This window comes from Capsicum annuum, chromosome 3 (genome assembly GCF_002878395.1).
Source record: "Capsicum annuum cultivar UCD-10X-F1 chromosome 3, UCD10Xv1.1, whole genome shotgun sequence".
NCBI classification, from domain to species: Eukaryota; Viridiplantae; Streptophyta; class Magnoliopsida; order Solanales; family Solanaceae; genus Capsicum; species Capsicum annuum.
The window spans coordinates 6964140-6979720 of record NC_061113.1 but is presented as its reverse complement, the minus strand read 5'-3'; positions in this window follow the sequence as shown (position 1 = coordinate 6979720).

The following is a 15581-nucleotide window of genomic DNA, read 5'->3' as shown; positions in this document are numbered from 1 at the left end:
ACTTTAAAGTTTAAAGTAGTACATATATATTTGGATGGTGCGTATATGTGTAATTGTGTATATGTGTATATATTTTTTAAATTCTAATGTAGTATATACTATATATATAGTGTATATATATTGTTTAACGTATTTATAATGTATATAGGTGGGTATATATAATGTATATTAAAAAAAAGTTTTTTTTTATATTTTTGACCGGGTTTGATCGGTTTTTTAAACGGGTTTGACCGGATTTAGGTGGATTTGACCGGGTTGGATTAAGTGGGTCGGGTTAGGGTGATTTTTAATTTTTTTACTATTGGGCCCGGATCGACCCAGCCCACTTAGACCCCAACCTGGCCCCGGCCCGGTCCAGCCCTCAACCCGGTTAAATAACACAAACGGATTCCGGGTTGGTCCGACCCGGCCCACTTGACAGCCATATGCGGAACAATGATTTTCTAGGGACAAATGATTTCTAACTACATATTAAAAAATTTAGTTTTATGATTTTTTTACGAGTCTTCAAGTGATTTCATTTCCTCTCATTTTCGACAAAGATGAATTAATTTTGTCGATTAAAATTATGATAAGTAATCCCTCTATCCCATTTTAGTTGATCATCTTACTAAAAGTAAATGTCTCATATTAGTTGACTACTTACTAAAATAGGATAGAATTAATTATTTTTTTTATTTTTATCCCTATAATTAATAGTATACATTAAATCTGAATAATTATAATTCATTGTCCATTTTCATGTCCAATGAATATCATTAATATGGGTAATAAATAATTTAAAAAAAAAAAATTTATTATTCAATTTATGATTTTTAATCACCATATAAAATAAAATATCCCCAACTAAAATGGGATGAATGGAGTTAGGAGTAGTATGTATTTCATTACCCTCGATAATGCATTCATCTAATTATTCATGGCATTAAATATAGAGAAAAAATTGTTTTAGTCCCTGTGTTAAGGTTTTATTAGGATTTTAATCCCTATGATATTTGACCTTTTTCATTTAATCTTTAATTAATTAAAGTGAATGATTTTAATCCTTGAAGTAACGGTTCTTAACAATTTAACAAATCTGTCAATACAATCAAGGACATTAATGGTATTACAAAAGATTATTATTATTAATAATAAATAATAAATTTTATTTTATCCTTTATTTGAACGCATAACATCAAAACTCACAGTCATGTGTAAAAGAAATGTTTCTTTCTCTCTCCATCACAACTTAGGAGAACACTTCATTTCCATCTAATCTTTAGTTTGAACAAAGAGTTTTTTTCTCTCTCCAGCTTAATTCTCTGTTTATCTTTTCCATCTAATCTAGTCAAATGCATAACTCAAATCACTTTTGATGAAATTTAAAGAGAAAATTCATGATGGAGCTTACACCAGAATGAATTTTGCTCCAATTATGTCAAATCGGATTTTCTTTCTTCATTTTTTCAGTTCAATCTAGGGTCTAAGGTACTTGTATTCCACTTCAATCTTTTTTCTAACAGACCTTGTAAATGTATTTTGATTTTTTGATTAAACTCTCAAATTGATGGTTTATTTGATTTGCATATCTAAAACTTTTTCTTGCATGGTAGCTTAAGTTTAGTTGGTGATGAATTTGGTGGTAAAGAATGTGTTTTTCGGTCTTTCATGGTAACTTAAGTTTAGTTGCACACCTTCCATTTTGAGTAACTGCAGAATTGTATAAGAAAGAATTTGCCTGTCATAGTTCTTTCTAGGAGCTTTGGGAAGATGTTCTAATAGTTCTTATTCTTTTATACAAAAAAGAAATAAACTCTCTTATCTTTGCTTATTATTCATCTGAAGAAGAAATATATGCCTTTTTTTGGGGAAAAATTGTTTTAGTCTCTATGAGGCCTTATTTGTAACTCCAAGCTCAATGCAAGGTTATCCATTGGTTTGTAGGTATTGATATAAGGTTAGAATTCTAGTCTGTCCAGAGTAAGTAAACTGACCAATTCGTGTTGAGATTTACTTTTCTTTTATTTTGTTATTTTCATTAATGGTAGAATATTTTTATTTTTTAGTCTAAGAATATTTTACATTATTTATTTTCTTTTAAGTTTAGGATTTATTAATTAAAGAATATTTAATCTTATAGCTATAAGGAAAATATCATATTTTTCTTATTTATTTTATTTAGTTTCTTATAAATAGACTTCTATTTGAATCAAGAAAAAGAATCAATCAAGAGTTTCATTCAGTTTCTTCATTCAGTTTCTGTTCAATTTTCCTTCTTGTCTCTTTCATTCCATAACAGTGGTATCAAAACCTTCATCGATCCTCATGGAACTGTGAATTTATTGAAGAAAAAAAAATTTCAACCACTTTTAATCCATACCTATTTTCAACCTATTTTTAATCTTACTTTTATTTTTAACGTAAGACTATTTTTAATCCTTACTTTTATTTTTAACGTAGGACTATTTTTAATCAATTTTTAACCTATATAATTTTAAATCTTATTTCAAACCATGACAATCAATACTTTCTCTTTCAATGCCCCACAAACCTTCAAGCACATCTCTCTACCAATCTCCGCTTTGGAAGAATCTAAAGATCTCTCTGTCATCTCTCTTGTTGTTTTGATAAGCGCTCTTCAAGTACAAGAGCAAAGAAAAACCTACAGAGAAGAAAAAGTTGTTGAAAATATTTTTTACGCGAACCATCAAAAAAGAAAAGTTGATTATCCACCTTACAAATATTGTAAAAAGAAAATACACTTGAAAAATTTTGCTGGTGAAAATCCGATGCATTATGTGGAAGTTGCAAACAAAAGGGTCATGCCACAAAAGTATGCAAGTTTAAACACACCCAAGACAATTCAAAAGCACTACTTGTGAAAGAAGAACATGAACACGAGGAATATCAACTTTATTAGATTGTTGCAAGAAAATCAAGAAAAAAAATACATTTTTCAAGAATAATTCAGTGTTCAAACTCAAGTTGGATACACCAACTTGAGTTTGAGGGGGAATGTTGAGATTTACCTTCCTTTTATTTTGTCATTTTCATTAATGGTAGAATATTTTTATTTTTTCTTTTTTAGTTTAAAAATATTTTATATTATTTATTTTCTTTAAGTAGAGGGTTTATTAATTAAAGAATATTTAGTCTTATAGCTATAAGAAAAATATTATATTTTCCTTATTTATTTTATTTAGTTTCTTATATATAGACTTCTATTTGAGTCAAGAAAAAGAATCAATTAAGAGTTTCATTTAGTTTCTGTTCAATTTTCTTTTTTGTCTCTTTCATTCCATAACAATTCGTCCATTGGTCGACCAAGAAATACTGAAAACAAAATATCACATTCATATAATAATAAGGGAGGAATATCATATTCATATAACTAAGAGTTTATGAATGCTTACAGGCCATCTACTAGATGCGCTCAATTCGGTCACTTCTTTCTCTGCCTCATCAAAGAACTTTCTTGCCCTCTGAATTTGTTTCTTCATGAAGATTCTCCATTTATCGGCCACTCTTCCAGCAAATATGTCTCCATCGAATAGACCTAGACCTGCCCGTGCTAATTCATCTTGAGGCAAGTAGACTCTTCCTCTGCTGGTACTGCAGGGAAAGCAGTATATAAGAAAACGAAAGCCTTATGACCAAAAATTATGGCACTTCACTATGGAAAAAAAGAAAGAGATTGAACTTCGTTTGTCAGTGTCTAAAGCTGATATCATGTTTCTAAGTTGCATATGTGGAAGGGAAAAGAATTCCATGACATGAGAATTTTGGGGCCTGAACAATATCAACTAAAGCAATGTGAGCTCTTATTACTCTACTTATTCCGCAATATTTACTCTCCAACTTATGAAGAGAGTTTCATTTGCCTCTCTACAGTTTTACTAAATGAATTCTATCCTGTTGGGTGAGTGATGTTTCCATTTCAATTTCTTACATCGCTTAATAGTTTATACTACTGCTGCAGTTCTTTTTTATGTGATAAACGTCGAGTAGACAGGTATAACGAATCTTTTGCTGTGTGTAAAGTGTATACATAAAAGAATTTTTTTGTACTTGCTGCAGATATGGTTATGATCCTTTTAGTCTCATCAAGAAGCCAGAAGACTTCGTCAAGTAAGTGAACTACTGACACATTAATTAATTACACTCTCAGTATGTCAGTTTTACTTCTAGATGGAAACACGTTGAGCTACTTCGAAAAGAATATTTCCATCAGTCCTGTTCTCACTGTCGTCGTCGAGGTTGTTTTGTTGGTGGTGCTGAGTACTGCTGAATTATTAATGGCGTGGTGAGCCCTCCTATTATTACCACAACAATATTACTTCTTAGGATAGAGGGTTAGTGGGTAGGACTACGTCCGTAATAGTAGGAAATGGGAAGAGTGAAAGAATAGTTTCAATGAAATTGCACTTATTGTATGGAAGTCTGCAACCAAAGTTGCTGGTTCTGTCCTTGCAATTGTAGTACTAATCGTTGGAAAGGTTAAGACTACGGACCATAGACTCTTGTGATCTAAACTTTTCTCGAACCTGCGTTAATAACAATAGACTCTTGTAATGAGAGAAAAGAGAGTGTTTTCTTAACTATTGTTAAGTTATTTGGTTAATAAAGTAAATCTAGTCCATTAAAATTTTAAAGTGACAGTCAATTGGAGCCACTGAAGAAATTGGACTGTCCAAATCCTGTATAGCAACATTAGATATGCGCTACCTGTTTCAATTCCGTATGACAACTTTTTGTAGGTTTATTTTAAGATATTAAGAGGTAGGCACAGTTTGGAGAATCTCTCTTTTATTTAAATTTTGCATCATTTTCCAGCCAATAATTTTCTGATTGTAAGCAATTTTGAGATCTACATATTGTGGTATCAAAACGTATTTGATATATCTTGAAACAATTTTGAGATCTGTCTATGACTGAAGTGCTTCGTCTTCTTAACACAAAACAAAATAAATTTGGCAGCTTTTGCTTAGATACTTGTTAAAAGAATTAAATTGATTACTCAATTAATCAGTAAAATAATATAGCATAGCAGTGAGATTAAATAAAAGGTAATTGTTTAAGTTGCATAGAATTTTAAAAGGAAATACACAATAATTCATATATTCCTAGAGCATGATTAACTTTAAAGTCATCAAGAAAGAATCAGATCTAAACTCATGTGCATAATGTCTTCGATTTTCTTTCTCTTTATTTAAAGGACAACTTTCTTCTTATCCTTTGGATCACTTCTTACTCTTTTGCTATTTTGAGAAAGCGCTTCTCGTAATCTTGATAATGGGATCTTCTTTCTACGGGTACGCAGAATCTGTATAGTAGAAACAACAACTTCAACTAAAGTTCAAGTATATAAACAAGAACACAATGAAGTATATCAAATACCCTCAACACAAGATCAAAATAACCTTTGCTAGAGGTGTATTTTATTTTTCAGAAAATAGATGAAACAGAAATGAATAAGACCAAGTCGTCTGAATTCACGGACTTTACTTAAAGAATAATTCTCCTCACTGTACCCGAGGTTATGAAATCTTCCTCCCAGGATAAAATGACCTTCAATCCGACTATAGTGGTACCTCAAATTGGCGAATTCTTCGAACGCACAAAACGTTTTGATTGATCACACAGAATATTTGTAAAGAAAAGAAGAGAGTTGTTATTCTGAAAATTTCATATTAAAACCTGTGAAGGAAAGCAGGTTTATATAGCCTAGCAGATGACTCTTCGAAAAGGTGGCATTGGTTCACTTAAATGGTGTGATGTTTCTGAAAATGCATGTCTGCAACATTTTTGCTGAAGTAGTATACCATTTTACCAAACATTGCACCTGTTAGAAACAGTGCATCACTTCATTGAAGAATTGCATCTGTTCAGTTGAAACAGAAACATTATATCAGTTCAGTGCATGCATCAGTTCAGTCGAAAAGAAACAGTGCATCAGTTCAGTCGAAACATTGCATCTGTTTGTCAAATCCAAAAAAATAGATATCATCGATCGATCATTTGCCGAATCCGAATCCGAATTTGAAGCCGAGCGAGCGACGACGGCGACGGCGCGAGACATCTCTTATTTCTTGCCTCACTTATCATGTGGAGTAAGTATTCATCATTTTAAACACTCCAAAGTTTCCTTCTCCCACCAATGTGGGAGAATTAGTGAACTTTCCAATTTTGGGAGTACACTTTCCAAATTGGTGTCTCCCCTTCTCCACCATTTTTTCTCTATTTTCCATTCACACTTCTATGAACCCAACAATCCCCCACACGAATGGGGAATGACTATTTTTCATAAAACTTTTACGGATAAGTATGTGATCATCAAGCAAAGACTGATTGCATCTGAATAAGTGGGTTTTCCTTTGAACTTTCTGTAGTGAACATACATCGGATGCACTCGGTCAATCGGTAGATTTGATATCTTTGAATCGTTGAGCTTTAATGTACATCTAGACAACACATGTCACACAACCAGCCTTTTAACATTTATGGTTCTTACGGTTTTGTTCTTTTCAACCATGAACACGTCCCGATTTTCATGAGAGCTTAGAGAATAGGCCTTTACTAACATTCTTCTTGAAGCGGCTTCCACTTCGCCCTCACATAGCTGATTTCTAAACGTTCAATCCTGTAGATTAAACTATTTGGTCAAATCTGCCAAATTTAGACAATCATTAAAAGACTTTTCACCTGAAGTCTTATCCTTGTTTACTAAACATTGTCTACATCATAAGAATGGGTTGGGTATTTGACAATGTTGAACCTGTCAGACACAAATTTATTTGATCTCTTTGAACCTAGCTTTTGGGATCTTCAGTCTGCTAGGTAGAGTTACCGCCATGCTGACTTATCCTAGGCCTTAAACCCATTCCCTTGGATGTCCTTTATACTCTTTCTCTAGATAGGCCTTTTGTAAGTGGATCCGACACATTATCCTTTGAATTTACATAGTCATTAGTGATAATTCCACTAGAGAGAAGTTTCCTAACGGTATTATGTCTCCGTCGTATGTGACGAGATTTACCGTTGTACATCATGCTTCCTGCCCTACCTATTGCCGCTTGGCTATCACAGTGTATACATACTGGTGCCACTGGTTTGGGTCAATAAGGAATATCTTCCAAGAAATTTCGGAGCCATTTTGCTTCTTCACTGTCTTTATCTAATGCGATAAATTTAGATTCCATTGTAGAGCGAACAATATAAGTCTGTTTGGATGATTTCCAAGAGACCGCTTCTCCACCGATAGTAAATACATATCCACTTGTGGATTTTAATTCGTTCGATCCAGTGATCTAATTTGCATCACTATATCCTTCAAGTACCGTAGGATATTTATTATAATGCAAGGCATAATTTTGAGTGTACTTAAGATACCCCAAAACTCTTTTCATTGTCATTTAGTGAGTTTTGTTGGGATTAATTGTGTACCGACTCAATTTACTGATAGCGCATGCTATGTCTTGTCGTTTACAGTTCATTATATACATTAAACATCCCAATATTCTTGCGTACTCCAATTGTGAGTCACTTTCACCTTCATTCTTTCGAAATGCAAAGCTCACATCCAATAGAGTCTTGGCAATATCGAATTCCATATACTTGAACTTGTCAAGTACCTTTTCGATATAATAAGACTGTGACAATGCCAACCCTTGTGGAGTTCGATGGATTTTTATACCTAAGATTACATCTGCAACTCCAAGGTCTTTCATATCAAACTTGCTCTCGAGCATTCGTTTTGTTGCATTTATGTCAAAAATGTCTCTACTGATGATCAACATATCATCCACATATAAACATACAATGACTTGGTGATTTGAAGTATCTTTAATATAAACACATTTATCACATTCATTTATTTTGAATCCGTTTGCCAACATAGTTTGGTCAAACTTCGCATGCCATTATTTTGGTGTTTGCTTTAGTTCATATAATGACTTGATAAGTTTACACACCTTGTTTTCCTTTTCTGGAACCACAAAACCCTCAGGCTGTTCCATGTATATTTCTTCCTCCAATTCTCTATTTAGGAAAGAGGTTTTCACATCCATTTGATGGATCTTAAGGCCATATACCGCAGCCAAGGCAATTAACATTCGAATCGATGTTATCCTTGTTACTGGCGAGTATGTATCGAAGTAATCAAGGCCTTCTTTTTGTTTGGAGCCTTTTACTACAAGTCTTGCCTTGTATTTGTCAATAGTACCATCTGTTTTCATCTTCCTTTTGAAGATCCATTTGGAACCTAAAGTTTTATTTTCGGGAGGAAGGTCAACCAATTCCCACGTATGGTTACTTAAGATTGAATCTATCTCACTATTGACTGCCTCTTTCTAAAAGAATGAGTCCGAAGATGCCATCGCTTCCTTAAATGTTTGAGGATCATTTTCTAAGAGAAATGTTACAAAATCCGATCCAAGTGAAGTAGACGTTCTTTCACGTGTACTACGTCTTGGATTTTCTTCATTATGTACATTCTCACTTGGTTCATCTCGAGGTCGTTTAAATCCTCCACTAGACTATTCATGTCTAATTTTATACGGGTAAATGTTTTCAAAGAATTCAACATTGTTTGATTCAATTACCGTATTTTCATTAATATCCGGATGTTCGGATTTATGAACCAAAAATCGACATGCCTTACTACTTTTAGCATATCCTATTAACACACTGTCCACTATCTTAGCTCCTATCTTAACCCTTTTAGGCACAAAAACTTGAACCTTTGCTAGACACCCCCACACTTTGAAATATTTCAAGTTGGGTTTTCTTCCTTTCCACTTTTCATAAGGAATTGATTGTGTCTTACTATGGGAAACTCTATTGAGTATACTGTTGGCCATAAGGATAGCTTCTCCCCACAATTTTTGTAGTAAACCAGAACTTATAAGTAAGGCATTCATCATTTCCTTCAAAGTTTGGTTTTTTCTTTCCGCAATTCCATTAGATTAGGGTGAATATGGGGCCGTAGTTTGATGGATGATTCCATTCTCTACACATATTTGTGCAAAGGGAGATTCATATTCTCCGCCCCTATCACTTCTTATCATTTTAATCTTTTTTTTGTCTAACTGATTTTCAACTTCAGTTTTATATTGCCTAAGCGCATCTATTGCTTCATCCTTACTATTTAGCAAGTAGACATAATAATATCTAGTGCAATCGTCAATAAAAGTTCTGAAATACTTTTTTCCACCAAGTGATAGTGTTAAATTCATATCACAAATGTCAGTGTGTATTAAGTCTAAGGGATTGAAATTCCTTTCAACGGACTTATAAGGATGCTTTGCATACTTCGATTCCACACACGTTCGACACTTTGATTTATTGCACTCAAAGTTTGGCAAAACTTCTAAGTTAATCAATTTTTGTAACGTTTTGTAATTTACATGGCCTAAACGTTCATGCCATAAATCATAAGACTCAAGCAAATAAGAAGAATTCTAACTTTTATTTATTTCAACAGTAATTACATTCATCTTATAAAGGTTTTCAGTCAGATAGTCTTTTCCTACATATATTTCTCCTTTGCTAATTCCAATTTTTCCAGAAACGGTTACACATTTGAATCCGTTCTTGTCTAGAAGTGAAACAGAAATTAAATTCCTACGTAACTCCGGAACATACAAGACATTGTTAAGTATCAAGACCTTTTCGGAAGTCATCTTAAAGAAATTTTTTTCTGTTCCTTCTACCTTAGCCATAGCAGAGTTAGCCATGTAGATCATTTCTTCTACTTGAGTCGGAGCGAATGACAAAAATAACTCCTTGTTGGCACATACATGGCGGGTGGCACCAGAATCCATCCACCATTCGCAAGGATTCGCCGTCAAATTACATTCTGAGAACATAGCATATAGATCATCGCATTCTTTGTTGGATTCAATCATATTTTCTTGATCCTTCTTCTTGCCTTTCTTTGGGTTACGACAATCTGTGGACTTGTGGCCAATCTTGCCATAGTTGAAGAATTTTCCCTTGAACTTTTTCTTGGGTTGATTGCTTCGTTGTTCAACTTTCTTTCTTTTCTTGAAATTATTTTGGTCATCTTTTACAATATGTGCTCCATTAATTGTAAAATTTCCCTTTGACCTTCTTTCAGCAGCTTTATTATCCTCTTCAATACGAAGTCGGACAATAAGATCTTCAACAGTCATCTCCTTGCGTTTATACTTTAAGTAGTTTTTGAAGTCTTTCCACAAAGGTGGTAGCTTCTCAACTATCGTTGTTACTTGGAAAGCATCATTCACAATTAAACCTACAAAACAGTTTATATGAGTATTAAGAACATTTTTAATTTGTTCAACTAAGGTATTTTTCAAAGATATACCTTATGCTATGAGATCATGTATGATGACTTGCAACTCCTGTACTTGAGAGATAACAGATTTGCTATCTATCATTTTGAAGTCCAGGAACCGTGCAACAAGGAATTTCTTAATTTCTGCATGCTCCGTCTTATATTTTCGTTCAAGTGCCCCCCACAGTTCCTTTGATGTCTTGGTTCCACTATAAACATTGTAGAGGTTGTCTTGGAGACCACTCAGAATATAATTCCTGCAAAGGAAGTCCGAATGTTTTCAAGCTTCTACAATAACGAAGCGGTCTTTGTCCGAGGTTCCCTCAGGCACCTCAGGAGCGTCTTCGCTAGTGAACCATTGCAAACATAAAGTGGTCAGGTAAAAGAACATCTTTTGCTGCCACCACTTGAAGTCAATGCCCGAAAATTTTCTGGGCTTCTCCGTCGGTGCCATTGTTGGCGGAGAATTTGTGCGACTTGATGTGACAATATTAGTTGCCCCCACAGACGTTGTCGTATCCATCATTTGACTTTCGTTAGTCATCTTTCCTATCAACACAAGACAAAAAAATTTAGTATTTTTAGAATACTACTTATAAAGTTAAATAACTTTTCAATTTTTGTTCTTGTTTCTAATTAACGATGAAGTTTTTATAACTTCAAATCATCAACCGAGTGAACTTTAAAGTGATGAAGATTTTATGTCTTCTAATCACTAGTTAAATTCAAGCGGAGTAGAAAGCCTAAGCTTTAATCGCCAAAAACAAGTTATACAAATTCTGTGAAATTATTTCGTAAGATTGTTATCTTCCTTTTTCGGTACGCAGAATCATTATAGTAGAAACAACAACTTCAACTAAAGTTCAAGTATATAAACAAGAACACAATGAAGTATATCAAATACCCTTAACACAAGATCAAAATGACCTTTTCTAGATGTGTATTTAATTTTTCAGAAAATAGATGAAACAAAAATGAATAAGACCAAGTCGTTCGAATTCACAGAAAGTCCTTAAGGAATAATTCCCGTCACTGTACCCGAGGTTATGGAATCTTCCTCTCAGGATAAAATGACATTCAATTCGACTATCGCAGTACCTCAAATAGGCGGATTCTTCGAACGCACAGAACATTTTGATTGATCACACAGAATATTTGTAAAATAAAGGAGAGCTGTTATTCTGAAAATTTCATATTAAAACCTATGAAGGAAAGAAGGTTTATATAGCCTAGCAGATGCCTCTTCGAAAAGGTGGCATTGGTTCACTAAAATGGTGTGACGTTTCTGAAAATGCATATCTGCAGTATTTTTGCTGAAGCAGTATACCATTTTACCAAACAGTGCACCTATTCGAAATAGTACATCACTTCATTGAAGAATTGCATCTGTTCAGTTGAAACAGAAATAGTATATCAGTTCAGAGCATGCATCAGTTCAGTCGAAAAGAAATAGTGCATCAATTCAGTCGAAACAGTGCATCAGTTTTGTCGAAACATTGCATCTGTTACTGTTACTGCATGCATATAAATGGAGTATTGATCAGATTTTGTCAAATAAAGTTTGTCAAAAAAGATAGATCTCATCGATCGATTGACAGATCCAAATTCAAAGCCGAAGCCGAGCGAGCGACGACGACGACGACACGAGGCATCTCTTATTTCTTGCCTCACTTATCATGTGGAGTAAGTATTCATCATTATAAACACTCCAAAGTTCTCTTCTCCCACCAATATGGGAGAATTAGTGAACTTTCCAATTTTGGGAGTACACTTTCCAAATTGGAGTCTCCTCTTCTTCACCATTTTTTCTCTATTTTCCATTCACACTTCTATGAACCCAACAATATCTTCTCTGGAGTGCTCACCAATTTCTTTTAAAATAAATGTAGAACTTCTCAATTGTTCTTGAGGTACCCTTTCCTGGTTAATTTGTTTGACCTTCAATATAGAAAAGAGAAATGAATAAGACCAAGTCGTCTGAATTCACGGACTTTCCTTAAGGAATAATTCCCCTCACTGTACCAGAGGTTATGAAATCTTCCTCCAACGATAAAATGGCCTTCAATCCGACTATAGCAGTACCTCAAATAGGCGGATTCTTCGAACGCACAGAACGTTTTGATTGATCACACAAAATATTTGTAAAGAAAAAAAGAGAGTTGTTATTCTGAAAATTTCATATTAAAACCTGTGAAGGAAAGCAGGTTTATATAGCCTAGCAGATGCCTCTTCGAAAAGGTGGCATTGGTTCACTTAAATGGTGTGATATTTCTGAAAATGCATGTCTGCAGCATTTTTGCTGAAGCAGCATACCATTTTACCAAACAGTGCACCTGTTCGAAACAGTGCATCACTTCATTGAAGAATTGCATCTATTCAGTCGAAACAGAAATAGTATATCAGTTCAGTGCATGCATCAGTTCAGTCGAAAAGAAACGGTGCATGAGTTCAGTCGAAACAGTACATTTCTATCAAAACATTGCATCTGTTACTGTTACTGTTACTGCATGCATATAAATGGAGTATTGATCAGATTTCATCAAATAAAGTTTGTCAAAAAAGATAGATCTCATCGATCGATTGACAAATCCAAATCCAAAGCCGAAGCCGAGCGAGCGACGACGACGGCGGCGCGAGGCATCTCTTATTTCTTGCCTCACTTCGATCGATCATTTGTCAAATCCGAAGCCGAATCCGACGCCGAGCGAGCGACGACGACGACGGCGCGAGGCATCTCTTATTTCTTGCCTCACTTATCATGTGGAGTAAGTATTCATCATTATAAACACTCCAAAGTTCCCTTCTCCCACCAATGTGAGAGAATTATTGAACTTTACAATTTTGGGAGTACACTTTCCAAATTGGTGTCTCCTATTCTCCACCATTTTTTCTCCATTTTCCATTCACACTTCTATGAACCCAACAGTGTCTTCTCTGGAGTGCTCACCAGTTTCTTTTAAAATAAATGTAGAACTTCTCAATTGTTCTTGAGGTACCCTTTCCTGGTTAATTTGTTTGACCTACAATATAGAAAAGAGAATAAGTTAGTTAAGGTCCAATACAGACAACAAGTGTAGAAAAATAAGAAAGGTAATTACAATTTGCTCTGTCACAAATGAAGAACTGGATTGCACTGATGCCATATTGCCAGTACTAGTGTTTGAAACCTACAATAAAACAACATTTTAGTAATATTACTCTTGATGAAGAAAATAAAGCTATATATATATATATATATATAAGCACTGTTATGTATTAATTAAATTAAAGGTTTTGGTCTGTTTTCATAGAATAATATTAAAGATCTAGTTTAATTAAACTTGACTGAGTACTCACATGTCGGCGTGGATTGCAGTCCGCTCTTGTAACGCAATTTCATTATCGCAAATGGTAATTATCTTTCTTTTCTCAAGGTGCAGTAAGTTCCTTTATGTGCCCTAGGAGGAGTTGCTAAATTATTTTCTCACACAAAAGGGAACGCAAGAAAAGAGAAGGAGAAGTGTTCGTCAACCTACAAACACAAAAGTAATACATCCATGAATTGGATAATTAATCCCCATCCAAATGAAGGAAAAAGGGAAGAAGGCTGTGATGTTGTTATGAATGACGGGAGGAAGATACATAAGGATTTGTGAAAGTGTTATGTTTAGAGGGTTTTTTATTCGTAAAGAAGTATTTGTTGTTGCACTACCATTAGTGCCCTTGACTATATTGACAGAAGTGTTAAAATTTCTAATCACCGTTACTTATAGGATTAAAATCATTCACTTTGATTAATTAAAGGTAAATGAGGGAAGTCAACTATCACAGGGATGGAAATCATAAAAAGACCTTTACACAAGGACTAAAATAATTTTTATCCCTTAAATATATTTCTTGTTTTATTGATTCTTAAAATACATTTTTATTTTATTTAATCACTTTTAACTATGATAGATATTCTAAATATGAGTATATGTTTTGATGGCTCTATGATCTATAATTAAGTCATTTCGATAATAACTATACAATTTGTAATTATATCCTATTCTATAAAATAGTCGTAAAATTTGTTATAACTATACAATCTTCAAATCGCAGTTTAAATGATTTTCAACTCACAAATAAAGAATGTGCTATATAAAGGACATAATAAAACCCCTAAAGAATGAACAAGAAAAAACATAAAGAGAACGAATGGCTTCGACTATAGTGCTAAACATTCCAATCTTTGTCTTATACTTTTTGTTCATCACTTGTTCATTTGTAGCTCCTGCAAAAGAGCAATGGAGTGTCGATGTCTACTATACGATATCCTTCCCAACTAAGTTACAATTAGAATGTAACTTAAATGGTTTTCAAAATCCACCAATTACGCTAACATAGGGTCAAAGTAATACTTTTACGATTGATGTTGACCTCCCTAAACCAGGTGGTAATTATGTATATTCATGCTTTGCGGATTATGATGCTGGTAAACATTTTGTGGATAATCTTGTTTTGTTTGATTATCAAAGAGATAAGAGTAGGTGTGTTAACAAAAGGTGCACTTGGCAAATCAATGAGAATGGAGCATTTCTCTTGCTTAGGTTCTACACTTGGAATGAACAAAAATGAAATTAAACTCAAGTCAGTCCCTTTTCTGGATCTTCCTCATAGCGAAAACTTTAGTACAATGGTCCGTTTTTATCCTTACTTTGTTCCATGTGATGAATAATATTTGGTAATCTTTGTGTTCCGACATTCACAAGTATTGGGAAAATATTACAATACTCTTTCAATCTCATATTAGTTTTCTTTTCTTTTAATACACTTAACAAGATATTAGCTATATCTATAATCTATAATATATTAAAAGTGTGAAGAGCTTTAGAAATATTATTTGAACTTTTTGCCCTTCGTTAAAATACTCCACTTTAGATAAAATTGTCTTTTCACTATTTTTAATTTTAATTATATTAAATATTGACTTTAATAAAAAAATTAAAAATCTTTCCTAACAAAAATCGACTGATTATTCCATTGTCCAAATAAAATTTGATAAGAAAAAAATCTTTTCCAACTAAAATAGGTTTGGTCCTAAAAAAACACCCCAAAAATTCTATATTTGGCGTCCAAAAATTTGGCAAAAAAAACTTTTCCAAATAAAATAAGATTCTACATAGCTTTTCTCAACTTTTATAAAAAACCATGCTAATCATGCAAAAATATATGAGGTCAACTGCCCCAAACGTACAAAACCTTTTTGAACACGAGAGTAAAAATTCAAGCGAAATAGTTTGTTCATTAATTACCATTTTATGAT